Source organism: Dipodomys merriami, unplaced genomic scaffold (assembly GCF_024711535.1).
Source record: "Dipodomys merriami isolate MVZ:Mamm:240054 unplaced genomic scaffold, mDipMer1.0.p SCAF_2, whole genome shotgun sequence".
Classification (NCBI taxonomy): Eukaryota; Metazoa; Chordata; class Mammalia; order Rodentia; family Heteromyidae; genus Dipodomys; species Dipodomys merriami.
Genome location: NW_027203381.1, coordinates 52,544,151 through 52,556,338, shown reverse-complemented (window position 1 = coordinate 52,556,338; position 12,188 = coordinate 52,544,151). Strand labels below are relative to the sequence as shown.

At 39.3% G+C, this 12,188-nt stretch overlaps 1 pseudogene across 1 annotated transcript; it reads left to right on the top strand.

Moving 5' to 3' along the window:
• Positions 1 to 7,070: 7,070 nt before the first annotated feature.
• LOC138831828 (small ribosomal subunit protein eS8 pseudogene) lies at positions 7,071 to 9,067 on the top strand (annotated as a pseudogene). The gene is made up of 2 exons (XR_011373458.1): positions 7,071 to 7,169; positions 8,484 to 9,067. The product of XR_011373458.1 is annotated as a small ribosomal subunit protein eS8 pseudogene (transcript).
• The last annotated feature ends 3,121 nt before the right edge of the window (positions 9,068 to 12,188 follow it).

Sequence of the window (12,188 nt, the reverse complement as noted above, 5' to 3'; positions counted from 1 at the left end):
GCATTTGTTGTTTTCATTTGTTTTTGTGCCCATCCTAAGGCTTGAACTGAAGGCTTGGGTGCTGTCCCTGAGCTTTTTTGGTCAAGTCTAGCACTTTACTACCTTGAGTCTGGTTCTACTTCTAGCTTTTTCATGCTTAATTGGGAATAAGAGGCTAAGGACTTTCCTTCTCAGGCTGGCTTTGAACTTAGCTCCTCAGATATCAGCTTCCTGAGTAGTTAGGATTAAAGGCATGCACCACCAGTGTCTGGTTTTGCTTGTTTCCTTGATGATTGCAATTTTGCCTATGATAAGATGGAATCTTGGTATAACTTTGATTTGCATTTTCCTTACGGGTAAGGATGTACTTTGATTCCGTTTATATTATGTTTTTTAGTTTGCATTTGTTGATCCCTAATTGCATCCCTGAAATGAAGCCAACTTGATCATGATATATAATCTTTCTAATGTGTTGTTTGGTTTTAAAGTATTTAATAATGTTTTCATTTATACTCACGAAAGAAATTGGTCTATAAATTTCTTTGTTGTGTTCTTGTGCTCTTGTATGGTTTTGGTATCAGGGTAATACTGACTTTGTAAGAAAAGTTTGATAGCATTCTTTCCCTCAATACTCCTCAGAATGTTTTGAGAAGTATTGTTATTAGTTCATTGTTAAAGTTTGGTACAATTCTGCAAAGAATGCATCTGGTCCTTGGCTTTTCTTTGTTAGGAGACTGCTTCAATCACTGTTCAAATGTCTTATATCTTATGGGTTCAATTTTGTACGTCTAGCACATCCAGAAATGTATCCATATCAGATATCTGGTTTATTAGAATATGTTTTCAAAGTATTACCTAATGATATTATGGCTCTAGTGGTAAAGAACCTGCCTCCAGTAAAAAGGCTGAGTTCAAGTCCCAGTACTGATGTGCACATGCACACACACACACACAAACACACATACATACATGCATACACACATGCACACGCACAAACACAGAGCACACTTAAGAAATTTTCCTGAATATGATTTTCAATGGATTCCATGAATTTATAATGAAGTTTGAATTCCTTCATGTAGGTGTATTTTCATGTCCTGCCCCCTGTCTCTTTCTACTCATCTACTATCCCTGTTCATCTGTGACTGACTTTTACTTTCTTCAAGAAGTAGGGCCTAATGCAGTGGCTTTTGCCAGCTACTCAAGAGGCAGAGAGAGGGATAATTATAATTGGAGAATACCCTAGGCAAAGAGTTAATCAGACTCCATCTCAACCAACAAGCTAGTATGGTGGTATGCACTTATCATCCCTTCTATGTGGGAGGCCATAGGTAAGATATCATAGCCTGAGGCTGGCCTCCAGAGAAAAGAATGGGACCCTACCCCCAAAGAAAACCAAAGCAAAATGAAAGTCCGAGGGCATGCTTCAAAACAAAAAAGTAAAATATGGCATTAAGTTTCCTTGTGATGATGTGGCCAATTGGAAAAGCCCATGCCAAGCTTGTTATGGGTAGGGAGACACCTATGTTTAGCCATTTAAAAAAAAAAAACAAACATCTCCAGGATTAACTAGGAAAGTAGGTGGGGAAGAAGGCAGTGAATAACTCCAACATTTCAAAGTCCCCAACCCATCCAAATTTATGTGGACATTGTAATTGTTACTAACTAAGCTGAATCAATGAACTTTATCCTATCCCTTTTTGGGGGAGGGGGATGCTAGAAGAACTTAAAAGTCTTAATGAAAGGAAACAGATGGAGTTGCTTTGCGCATTTCTAAAGGAAATGGACAAAAAAAGGGAACTAGAGCCTGTGTGAGCTTACTGGGAAGGGGATATGTTCAAGATACTGTTCCCACATGCCTGCTGCGAGGGTATGGGGCAGAGCCTCTGGCCAGCTAGCCATATGGTATCACAGTGATGGTAACTGCAAAGCTGCGGGGACTGCCAGGCAAGGAGCTCCAGGTGCTTCTCGCTGACAGTCCTGTAACCAAAGCCGTGGAAAAAAATGGGGGCAAAGGACTTGTAGAATTTCAAAGGATTTGTGAGCAAAGGAAGGGAGAAACGGTGGTCAGGACCAAACCATTTTTGGCAGTCTATCTATAAACTCCCTGTTAGAAGACCAAAAATGGGCCTATTTCAAGGGATACACAACCCAGTATGTTTGCAGCCCACTTTGTTTCAGTGAGAGCATTTGTGGATCACACATTCAGAAGCCATCCTAGTCCCAAGGTCTCTGGCAGTTGCCCAGTGATGGGCTGGGATGTCTCCATCCACTTGGAAAAGCCTGAGGCACGTTCTTCATGGCAGGGAGAGCCCCGAGGTCTCACTCAGAGCATTAGCTATTCTGTCCTCCCAAGTTTAAACTAGGCAAGTGAGAAAAGAAGGTGGTGAACACTTCTGCATTTCCCTTAAGTGTCTGACTCCCCAGGATCTTGGATGTCTGAGGGGTCCCCCCTTGTTTGAAGTTGGAAGGGTGTTAGGGACCTACTAATGCTCACATTGCTTTCTTACAGAATGCCTGCATGGGCCCATCTCTACCCATTGTTTTTCTAAAGGATACAGCTCCATGCCTGCTCTGTGTTACTGACCTGCCTTTCCAATTTCTTTTTTTACCTCCTCCTTTCCTGACTTTGCCATTTGATAACTGAAGATCAAGGGGAAAAAGATGTAGTTTAACACTTTTAATGAGACAGGCTAGTGAGGGTCTGATGACATCTCAGTGGTAGGTTGATAGAGCAGTGCTCAGGGGACAGACAGGGCTTGTGGACCAGGGAGGCTGAGAGGGATCTGGAATGTGCCTGGCCTCTGCCTGTGGCCCCCAGGGTACCTGGTGCAGCTGAGGAGAGAATGGCTCTGGCCTCAGGGTCAGACTTCCCAGCTGCCAGGCTGAAGTTAATAACTACTAAAATTAATAGGATCACTGTTGTCTGAATGAAATGTGGCCTGAGCTTCATTTCTACTTTGCCATTTTTGTTCTTTCCTTGTTTTGCCTTTTTTTTGATTGTTGGTTCCAAGGCAACTTTCAAAGCATACAGGCCAGTTATCAATGGTCCACATATGTAATCCTTGCAACTCAGGAGACTGAGATCTGAGGATCAAGGTTCAAAGCCAGGTTGGACAGAAAAATTCTTGAGACTCTTATCTCCAGTTAATCACCAAAAAGCCAGAAGTAGGGCTATGGCTCAAGTAGAAGAGCACCAGCCTTGAGTGGAAAAGCTAAGGGACAGAATGTCCAGGCCCTGAGATGAAACCACACTACCAGCACAATGTAATAATAAAAAAAGAGACAGATGATGTGCCCTACCCTTGATTTGTGGCTATGTACTTAAAATTAAATTACAATACCTGGCCAACAGAGAACTGGATCTTGAATCTAGAAAAGGAATTGCAGAAATTTGATTGTGCAGCCAAAATGCAAGTGCACAAAATCTATCCTATACAATCACTGTGGCCTGTGGGTAAAGAAACAAGTAAAAATATTGAAAAAAAAGAAACCAGTAAATTTTGTGTTTATACTTGGGTTGAATCTACTAGATATTTTATTATTTGTATGCAAATATTCTAATGTCTTCCCCCAAGACTGACATTCTAAGGTCTGCTGATCCCAGCCTTTTAGTAAGGGATACATAATCAGTAGTATATGCCTCATGAGGAAAATGCGTAGCCTCCTTTTCTTCTGCTCTCCCTGGCTTTGAACCAAAATCCTTAGATTTCACCTTTCTGAGTAGCTAAGACAGTAAGAATGAGCCACGGGTGCCCAGCTTTTAAAGTCTATAGTCTACCCTCTTTATACATGAGAGAGGTTGAAATATATAACTTGAAGTCCTGTCCATTCATAAAATTTTTTTCAAGAGGACAATCTTGTGTTTTTAATAGATTTAATAGATTTAAAAATATAGGTCAAAACTCATGGACTTGCACTTGCTAGGCAAGTGCTCTTCCACTGAACTAAATCCCTAACCCCATGTACAGAACTTTCAAATTAACTTTTTTGTTCCTGTTTTACTCTCTATAACCTTACAATGATACTTTAAAGGCCTTACAATTTTTCAGGCTGATGTTCATAGAATATCAAAGCTCATGATGTTCATGAGCTTTCAGAATGTGGTCATTACTTTTCAAATATTTAAGGACAATATTTAAAAACCATAAAATTGTGTAAAAATAAAAGCCATAAAATAGTACAGATAATTGCTTAAAACTGAAACCTAAGTTAGAAATAGTGTACATCACAGATAAGTTTACTGGGAAGATATGAATGCAATGACCCAAGGCAGAAAGAATATATGTATCTAATTTTTTCCCCAGTAAATCAAAGAAGCTGTAGCTTACTACCAGAATATACTAGGGTCTTACTTTAACACAATGTACTGTGATTTGGAATTTGTTTTACAATGAAACTACCTTGAATTCCCATGGAAGAAACTGTACTCACCAGAAGAACCAATTGTTTTGTATGAATGGTTCTGACTGCTTTTTACACCAGAGCTAAGTAGTAATTGAAGTAGGATCTTAATTTTCAGTGACTGAAGGTCTAAGGCTCATTTAATTATGTCTCTGTAAGATTTTTCTTTTTTCTTTTTTTTTTTTTTGGCGGTTGTGGGGCTTGAACTCTGGGCCTGGGCACTTGTCCCTCAGCTCTTCAGCTCAAGGCGAGTGCTCTACCACTTGAGCTACAGCGCCACTTCCTCTGTAAGATTTTTATTCTAGGTTTTCCACTTGGTGATTTTGGTCGTTGGAAATGTAAGCAACTGATGTATTCATTGTATATTATATTGCCTGACAATTCCTATTTCTGCCAAATGTACCTTTAGAGAAATATGAAACTGTTTAAATGAGAATTTAAATCATTTCTGTCATTGTTTTCATACTCAATATACCAACTTAGGATTCTAAACCTTTTTTTCATCATTAACTTCCTAATGTACTACATCTTATAACTGTCTTTTCCCCCATAAAAAATGGTGATGGGATATTTAGATTTTATTTTTGTTATTTTTATTTTTGTTAATATGTAACATGACTTTTATTAATACTTTCACAGTTTTCAGAAGTAGAGATACATTCAAAAGGGAGAATATTTTAATTACATCATTCTTAAGTGTCTGTAGCAGTGTACTATAAAATAAAGGGCAAAATTATTATTTAAATATTTTCTATTTTTACTTTGTCCTATATTATGAGCTGAACTAAAATAAAATGTGAGTTGTATATTAAAAAAAAATATAGGTCATACCTGGGCACTGGTGAGAGGGATCTGGAATGTGCCTGGCCTCTGCCTGTAGCCCCCAGGGTGCCTGGTGCAGCTGAGGAGAGAATGGCTCTGGCCTCAGGGTCAGGCTTCCCCGCTGCCAGGCTGAAGTTAATAACTGCTAAAATTAATAGAATCACTGTTGTCTGAATGAAATGTGGCCTGAGCTTCATTTCTACTTTGCCATTCTTGTTCTCTCCTTGTTTTGCCTTTTTTTTTGGGGGGGGGGGTGTTGTTGGTTCCAAGGCAACTTTCAAAGCATGCAAGCCAGTCATCAGTGCTACACATATCTGGCTTTCACATGCTAGTGGCTATACATAGCTCAGAAATTCTCAATTTATTGACAAATCACACATTCAAGTATAATTTCTGTGTGACTAAAGGGGAAAATTCAGCAACAACGTCACTCTCATCAGTATTTCTAGTTGCCCAGTGCTTTTTCCTTCATCTCCTTCTTCCAGAAGGAGGGCACCAGGGCCTCCTGTCTGTGCCCCAATGTATGTACACATGCATACACACACACACACACACACACACACACACAAACACACACACACACACACAAATTCACAGTGGGTCTAATGTAGGAAACCGCAATAGTAAAGAATCTTTTCTAGAAACATTCCAGTTTCTTTTCCAGAAAGTTGTAAAATCTCTGAAGCCAGAGCAATATCCTGTTATATGTGTTAGTCTTGCAAGGTATGGCAAAGTGCCATACCTGCCTTGATGTCACTATGTGCCATTGATCAAGGAACACATTTGAGAACTAGGAGAGTGATGTTAGCAAGGTGGCAGAATAAAATAAGCACTTGTTCTTTTGTAGAAAAGTCAGTGTGAACAATCATCCACACATGAAACTGCCACAAGAATGTAAGAATCCAGGTGACAGATTACAGTTCTTTAGTGAAGCAAGAATTAAGAAAATACTTTAAAGAAGGTTAGAAGGACAGCTTTGCATTAAAAATCTGTGAAACTGGCAGAGAGATATTTTCCACTTAGGAGAAGGAAAATGAAGCAAGAACTTGATGTTGTGGACCCCATGACCAGAGCCACCCAGTGAACTATGGCAATATTGATGGCCCCAGGCTTCAGGCTAGCTCTGTATACATCTAGGCCCACCCAAATACCAAGCTGGCCTCCATAGCCCCATGCTTCAGGTTGAAAGAAGGGATCAAAGTTTCAGATCAACCCCTGTATGCTCAGATAACAGGTCAGCCCATCAATAGCTTTCTCAGAATTGCTGAATAGAGTTACTGGAGAAGAGCTTTCTCTGTTGAAGCCAGCTTGTAAAAATGGGAATAGGAGCCTACTTCTTCTTCTTTTTTTGGAGGGGTCTGGTCGTGGGGCCTGAACTCTGGGCCTGGGCGCTGTCCCTCAGCTCTTCAGCTCAAGGCTAGCGCTCTACCACGGGAGCCACAGCGCCACTTCCAGCTTTTTTCTTTTTGCTTATGTGATGCTGGGGAATCGAACCCAGGGCCTCATGCATGCAAGGCAAGCGCTTTACCACTGAGCCACCTTCCCAGCCCCAGCCAGGAGCCTACTTCTTTAAAAGCACAGATAACATGCTGTCACAAGAATCACAAATATTCAGGGAAACATGATACCACAAAAGGAACAAAATAAGATAGTAGCAAATGACTCTGAAGAGATGCAGATTTGCAAGCTCTTAATTCTTTACAAAGAATTTAAAATCATCAAGGAACTATAAATGAACAAGGATAAATAAACGATAAATTCAAGAACGAAATTAGAAGTTCAACAAGGAGATAGAAACCATAAAAAAGAACCACATAGAAAATCTGAAGCTGAAGAACACAATGACTAAAATAAAACATTTGATAATGACCTTCATTAGCAAACTCAACCAAGTAGAAGAATTAGTAAACTTAAAGACAGGTCATTCAAAATTATCCATTGAGGGGAACAAAAAGAAGGATAAAGTACAGAAAGTCTCTAGGGCATATGGATCACCATCAAGCACCATATGTCCCTTGGTGTACTAATTATGGAAGTACAAGGAGCAAAGAAAGGAAAGAAGATAGAAGAACACTTGTAACAGAAAATACCCCAGATTTGGAGAGGGAAATAAACATTGAGATCTATGAAGTCTAAAGAATCATGAACATATTAATCATGAACAGAAATTCACTGAGCTATATTATAACCAGATTCTATCAAAGAAAAGACAAAGAAAAAATTGAAAGTTGCAAGACAAAAGTGGCTCTTCATATACAAGTTCATAAAACTATCTGTGGATTTCACAGCAGAAACCTTGCCACCCAGGAGACAGTGACATGATATATTCAAAGTGCCAAAAGAAAATACTGCTAGATAAGAAAACTCTTACTGATCAAGTTTTCCTTCAGACGGAGGTAACAAGAAGGAGGTAACAAGATTTTCTCAGCCAAAAGCTGAAGAAGTTCATTCACTATCAATTCCTTACAAAAAATGTTAAAGAAAATTATTCAATAGTGAAGGTATATTAACAACATGAAATATACAAAAATATAAAGATCATTAGTTTGCAGGTGCTGGTGGCTCATATATGTAATCCTACTACTCAGGAGGCTGAGATCTGAGGGTTGTAGTTCCAAGCCAGCCAAGGTGGAAAAGTCCCCATGAGACTTTTATCTCCAATTAACCACTCAAAACCCAGAAATTGAGCTGTGGCTCAAAGTGGTAGAACACTAGTCTTGAGCAAAAAGCTCAGGGACAGTGACCAGGCTCTGAGTTCAAGCTTCATAACAGACAAGCAAAAAATATGTTCAGGGAATAGTCGAGATGCCCTACAATAGATGAGTGGATCAAAAAAATGTGGTACCTATACACAATGGAAATTTATATAGCCATTAGAAAGTATAATATGTCATTTACAGAGAAATGGGTGCATCTAGAACAAATCATGTTAAGTGAAATAAACTAAGCTCAGAGAAACAAACCGCACACTTTCTCTCATATGCAGAAGCTAGATCAAAATACACTGGAACATGATAAATTATAAAGGACTCTAGGGATTTACACACAGTGGAGAATGTTCTTAGGAGAGGAACACAAAGGCGCAAGTCTACGTGCCTTTGATCATGTAAAATAACCTTTATCAAAGCCAGGTATTGGTGGCTCACACCCCTAATACTAGCTACTTAGGAGGCTGAGATGTGAGGATTGCAGTTCAAATCCAGGCAGAAAAGTTGTGAGACACTTATCTTTGGTAAACTACTCAGAAAAAGCCAAAGTGGAAGTGGCTCATATGGTAGAATGCTAGCCTTGAGCACAAAGGTGCTCAGGGACAATGCTCAGGTCTTGAGTTCAGGATTCACAAAAAAATACATGGAGATAACAAGAAATACCGTGCTCTGAGGCTGGATGTGGGCAACTTTTCCTGGGGTTCTGAGTGTTGTACTCGTAAAACAAGGATCATTGATGTTGTCTACAATGCATCCAATAACGAGCTGGTCCGCACCAAAACCCTAGTAAAGAACTGCATTGTGCTCATCGACAGCACACCATACCGGCTGTGGTATGAATCCCATTATGCACTGCCCCTGGGCCGCAAGAAGGGGGCCAAGCTGACTCCTGAGGAGGAAGAGATTTTAAACAAAAAGCGATCCAAGAAAATTCAGAAGAAATATGATGAAAGAAAAAAGAATGCGAAAATCAGCAGTCTATTAGAGGAGCAATTCCAACAAGGGAAGCTTCTTGCCTGCATTGCATCCCGACCAGGCCAGTGTGGCCGAGCAGATGGCTATGTGCTAGAAGGCAAGGAGCTGGAATTCTATCTGAGGAAGATCAAGGCCCGGAAAGGCAAATAAAGTCATCTACCATCCTTAAAAAAAAAAAATACATGGAGATGAAAATGGAAACAAGAGGTTATAATTATAATAATAATAATTTGCTATTTGTGTACTTTTGCAAGTACCTATTTCGTGGTACTTATAGTTTTTGCTCTGGCTCAGTATTTCTGAAGAATTATACTATTTGAGCTCTCTATAGTCTATTATACTTCAATTCGTTCAATTCGTTTGTAACTGCTTGCATATTACCCAATGTGCTTACTTATAGATTTATAGACACATTCTAGCTACCAAAATGAGAGAAACCATGTAATCTTTGTTCAACATCTCTAGATACAAAGGAAATGGAAATCAAAGTAACACTGAAATTTAAAATGGCCAGTATCAAGAAAACTAACAACAGATGTTGGTGAGGGTGCAGAATCTTGTTCAACCACTCTGGAAAGCAGTCACAGAATACTCTATCACCCAGCAATTTCATGTCTGGTCATTTATCCAATACAAACTAGGCAAAGCCACCAGCACAGCCAAGTTCATTGCAGTACTATTTACCATAGCCAAGATATGGAATCAGCAGATGTCCCTTAATGGATGGATGAATCAAGAAAATGTGGCATATACACAATGGAATTCTACAATTCATCAGAAAGAACAATATTGCACCATTCTGAAGGAAATGGAAAAAATTATGTTAAATAATGTATCTGATTTTTAAATCTACTTTCCCCTCCTCCCTCCCACCTCCTCCGTGCAAGACACACATCTGTAATCTTAGCACTGAGAATGATAGCTGGAAGGATCATAAGTTCCATCAGCCTGGACTATGTATGGAGATCCTGCCTCAAAAAATTATTAAAATATTTTTATTGTGATTAAATGATTATGTAAATTTCACAGTATTGTGAAATTTCACAGTATTGTGAGATAGTGATACTTAAAGTCCCAAACACATTCTAACCTTCATGAGGCAAATTGTCATTATCATGGTCTATAAAGTTTGTGAATTTTTTTTATTAAGCTTTTTAAAAAAATTGTGAAAATATGGTACAGAGGGGTTACAATTACATGGGCAAGGTAATGAGTACATTTCTTATCAAGCATTGTTGCCTCCTTTGTTTCCCCTTCCCATCCCTGCCCATCTCCCCCACACCCCCCTGTCTCCCCCCGCCCTCCGCCAAAGTTGCAAAGTTTGTTTTTTGACATAACGACTTGTACATCTCATTGTTGCAATGGGTCCACCTGTATCCCTATTTAAACAATTTGTTTTTCCTTACCCTCCACAAAATATACCAACATCAAATACAGTGAAAACAGGAGTTATATTGTGGGGGAGGGACATTCAAACAATACAGCTATTTCTTCCACATTGGGTGATATGTACATTTCTTTCCTTTGCTTAGTGTGAGCTGTTCCCTCTATCCTCTCATTCCCTCCCTCCCATCACTGTCCTTGAGTTGCTTAGTTTTTATCAATGTCCAGTGCAGCTGATGGGTCCCACTTTTTTTAATTTTTAATTTTAATTTTTTTATTTTGAAAATACTGTACAGAGGAGTTACAATAACATGGGCAAGATAACGAGTACATTTCTTATAAAGCATTGTAGCCTTCTCCTTTGTTTCCCCTTCCCATCCCTTCCCATCCTCCCCCTGCCCCTCACCCAATCCTCCCCCCTCCACCAAAGTTGTAAAGTTCGTTTTTGACATAACGACTTGTACATCTCATTGTTGCAATGGGTCCACCTGTATCCCTATTTAAGTGATTTTTTTTTCCCCTTCCCCTCCACAAATTATACCGACATCAAATACAGTGAAAGCAGGGCTTATACTGTGGGGGAGGGCCATACAAAGCAACAAAGAAATAATCTTATAAATGTGTTAGAAACAATCGCATGAAAGAAAAAAAACATTTGAATACATATATTAGGGTTCATTTCCTTAACATCACCTTATCTGACCTTTTCTGCTTGACTCAGACATATACTAGTCATGGCAAATAAGGGAAACCATGGGACCTAAGTTTCTTTGGGCCTGGCTTCACTTAATATAATTTTTTTCAAGTCTTTCCATTTCCTAACAAATGGGGCAATGTCATTTTTTTCTGATGGAGGCATAGAATTCCATTGTGTATATATACCACATTTTCTTGATCCATTCATCTACTAAGGGACATCTGGATTGGTTCCATATCTTAGCTATGATAAATAATGCTGCAATAAACATAGTCATGCTGGTAGCTTTAATGTGGCCTTGTTTGTGGTCATTTGGGTAAGGGCCTAAAAATGGGATTGCTGGGTCATAGGGGAGCTCTATGTGGAGTCTTTTGAGGAACCTCCATACTGCTTTCCAAAGTGGTTGAACAAGTTTACATTCCCACCAACAATGAAGTAAGGTTCCTTTCTGTCCACATCCCCTCCAGCATCTGTTGTTGTTAGAGTTCTTGATTTTTGCCATTCTAACTGTGGTGAGGTGGTATCTCAATGTTGTTTTGATTTACATTTCTTTTATGGCTAGGGAGGTTGAGCATTTCTTCATGTGTCTATTGGCCATCCTTCTTTCCTCTTCAGAGAAGTTTTTCTTTAAGTCTTTAGCCCACTTATTGGGCAGTTGTTTCTTTGAAGATTTGTTGTTGGGGGATTTAATTTTTTTGAGTTGCAGGTATATTTTAGATATGAGTGGGTCCCACTGTTGTATGTTTTCCCCTGTTTCCCTCTGTTTCTGTGTCCTCTTCCTAGTTCCCCTCAGATGTGTGCATATATACCATATGTGTGGTCAGCAGCATTCGGTCATTTAGTAATGATAGGACAAGATGAGTGGAGGTCCTTTGTTTCTCAAGTCTTGTTTATTTTGTCATATCTCCTTATGTCTTGGATTTAACATTCACATATCAGGGAGACCATGTGCCATTTGTCTCTTTGCTCTTACTTCACTCAAAATGATTTTTCTAGTTCCATCCATTTTTCTGCAAATACCAATATTTTGTCCTTTCTAATGGCTGTATAATATTTCATTGTATATAGGTACCACAATTTATGGATCCATTCACCTGTAGTGGGGCATCTGGGTTGTTTCCATATCTTGGCTATTGTGAACAGTGCTGCAAGGAACATGGAGGTGCATGTGTCCTTGTATCCTGGTTCCTGTTGCTCAGGACAGATGCCTAGGAGTGGTA